Source organism: Haliaeetus leucocephalus, unplaced genomic scaffold (genome assembly GCF_000737465.1).
Source record: "Haliaeetus leucocephalus isolate CR32 unplaced genomic scaffold, Haliaeetus_leucocephalus-4.0 Scaffold186, whole genome shotgun sequence".
Classification (NCBI taxonomy): domain Eukaryota; kingdom Metazoa; phylum Chordata; class Aves; order Accipitriformes; family Accipitridae; genus Haliaeetus; species Haliaeetus leucocephalus.
The window spans coordinates 1,256,592-1,259,609 of NW_010972622.1; the positions used below are offsets into that span (position 1 = coordinate 1,256,592).

Below are 3,018 nucleotides of genomic sequence, written 5' to 3' on the forward strand. Positions count from 1 at the left end.
GGCCCCCGACCTGCGTTCCCTGGCCGTGAGCCCTGGCCTCGTTCCCTTCCCACGGCTGGACCCCGGCCTGCCCGTCCCCGCCAGCCCAGCACCTCTAGCCCTCCACCGGTCCTTGCCCCGGCCTCCCTCTCCGTGCTGGCCCCTCGGCCCAGGGGGCACGGGCTGCCCCCATGGCACTGCCCCTGTGGAAGCCTTCGGTGCCCGCTCCGGCGCTTGCTGCGCCACTGGCGCCGTTGGCTGTTCCACCGAGCCCCCAGCCTGGGTACTCTGGCCTGCGGCCTCCAGCGCTTGTTCCAGGGAATAGGGGCCCGTGGGGAGGAAGATTTTCGGTGCCGGAGCCTGGCCTATGCCATGGCCCCCCGGGCGAGGGTCACAGCTGGCTTTGGCACTTCCTTGGCTGACATTGGTTGCAGAGTTGTGCAGAAATGGGTGTTCTGGCAGGAGCTGTGCTCAGGTGCTGGTGCATGAGCTCTTGGGGCAGGTGCCTGCTTAACCCAGTCCGTCGGCACCTCTAGGTCAGGTTGTCAGGTGCCATGCTTGCCCCACCGGACACGAGGTCGGAGGCCCAGAAGCCATGTGTGCAGCAAGTGCTGGGCCTGGGGGGGACCCCGGGGGGGGGCTATTTTGGTCAGGCTGGTCCCTGGGCTTTGCTTTCTGGGAACTGCTTAATCAACAACACACTTATGCAATGGGTGCAAGAACCACTCACAGCTCTGTGCTGACCCCTGGCCTAGATCTGGTGGGCCAGAGTGCGCGGGGGGGGGGCCATGCAGCTGCAGTGCGAGGGGGCAGGCAGATCAGATGCTCTTGCTAAGCTGGAGGTGAAATGGGGGTTCGTGGCAGCAGCAGCTGTGGGGTGCTGGCCAGTGCAGAGGGATCCTGGCAGGTTTGAAGGGATTAATCCCTTTGGGGAGACCCTGCTCCCCAGCCTGGAAAGGATGGTGGGTTAGAGTAATTCACCCTTTTTGCCACAACTCTTTGCCTCCTGTTTCATGCTGTGCCACAGCCCTGATACTGGCTCTGTGGATCTTGCAGGGAAGGAGGAGTTCAGCATGGCATCGTGCCTCAGTTTCCCTTTCCTGCATGTGTGAAGCTGCTGTGTAGCTGCTGGGAGGTGGTGGTGACATGGAGGTTTTAACGACCCCCCTGGCCTGGCACCTGGGCCAGTGCCACTCAGTGATGCAGCTTGGGACTCCCTCCAGCTTGCTGCATGTGGGGAGAGTGTCGGGCGGAGGTACCTGGTTCCCTCCATGGGTTGAAGGCAGGAGCAGCCCTGCCCTGTGGGGAATTTAACCTGCCCTGAGCACCAGGAAGGAAACATACCACTTCCAGTATGGGAACATGGAATAAAAGGCAGGGAAATGCACGTGTGAGCATGTCCACAAATGGAGCATGTGTCCAAATATTCGGGATGGGGGACTGAACATGTGTTTGCAAGAGAGTGTGCAGATGGGTACGTACCACTGAGCATCTGTGCAAGTAAGGGCGAGCATGCACAGTGCGCCTGTGCCTGGATGAAAGTGCCGTCTGCTCAGTTCTGCTGGTGCCCAGGCAGTGCTGCCTCTGCGCTGCTCCAGCCGGGGCTCACAGGCCCTGTGGGAGCTGGGCTCCCAGGCCAGGCTGTGCCCACTCTTTCTTCCCTGTTGACATTCCGGAGCTATTCTGGGAGCTGCCAGCAGGCCCAGCCAGCTGAGAACTTTGCCCCTTGCACTATGGTTGCATCATCTCCAGTGGGTGCTTTTTCCCAGACAGCCCACTCTATTTACACGTCACCTCTGTGCTTGGCCAGAAGGAGGGCCTCTGTGTGATCAAGACCTTGGAGTCAGTGCTGTATGGCATGGTGGGCAGAGGACGTGCCTGAAGGGCTGGCTGGGCTTCAGGTTTCCCACTGCACTCTGTGGGTTCCTTGCTCTGGCACAAGAGCACTGGGCTCTCTCATTCCCCCAAAAACATGGCACCTTGCACCACTTCTGAGAGATTTCTACGGGACCCTGCTCTAAGCACAGCATCTGGGGCTAAGAATCCGAAGAACAGCTTCAGATTGATGTGGCACCGGCTGCCATCTCGTGAGCCCTCAGTACATACAAATATCCATTTTAATTTGTGGGGAGGAGGTGGCGTAGTATACACTCTTGTTGGCCCTGCCCAGCTCTGTCCTGGAGTGACGCTGGACCAGGCAGTCTAAAGACTAGGCTCAGACCCCCAAACTCATCACATGGTACGAGTGACAAAAGCTCAGAGATGTGAACAGTCCCCAGGGAGCTGCAGGGGTCATCCCAGGAACCACTCCTGATCCCCGCTTTGTTCTCTGTCAGCAATAAACAGGACTGCTAGGGTGGCTAAGGGGGTGTCAGGGGGGCAATGCACAGGCTGTGGGGACAGGTCTGTAGGCTCCATGGGCAGGCAGACGAGGCCAGGATCCATCCGGCAGGCCGCTCCGGCATCGGTGCTCCTCCACCCGGCCAGGATTTGCCTCAGCCCTTACTTCCTGCAGGTTTTGGACCAGGCAGAGGAGCTCAGCCCCTGCGGGGGTGCCTGGCCGGGCTCCTCTGCAACCCTGAGCAGATGCGAGGGTGAGCTGCAGGCAGGCAGAGCCCACCCATACACGTGTGTGCAAGCCCCTTGGGCCCACGCCTCTTGCATGTACCACTATTCGTGCACGCCCATATGAAGCCCCCCAGGTATCCCCCCCTCCACCATGCGTCCCCCCTCACTCGCATCCGGCCCCCGCTGTGTCCTCCCCGGGCGCGGCGTAGCCCAGGCAGGGGCCGGAGGCAGGTGCTCGGCCCCACTCGAGGCCCGGGCCGGGCCGGGGCGCCGCTCCCACGGGTACCCGATGGCCTCGCACGGAGCGGGGGAGGACGGGGCACGGGCGACAGTGCCCCGCTGCTCGCGGAGCCCCTTCCCCCGAGACAGAGGGGCGCCGTCGGCCACCCGCCCCCGCCGCGGGGGGGGAAGGGGGGGGGCTAATCCCGGTAATCCCCCGCCCCGGCCACGGCCCGACGGGACGGAACAGGC

The 3,018-nt window shown here is 62.5% G+C and overlaps 1 protein-coding gene across 1 annotated transcript in view; it reads left to right on the plus strand.

The window, feature by feature from the left end:
- The window catches only part of INHBC (inhibin, beta C), an 11,489-nt gene that overhangs the window by 6,780 nt on the left and 1,691 nt on the right, over positions 1-3,018 (plus strand). The gene's annotated exons all lie outside the window — the stretch shown is intronic.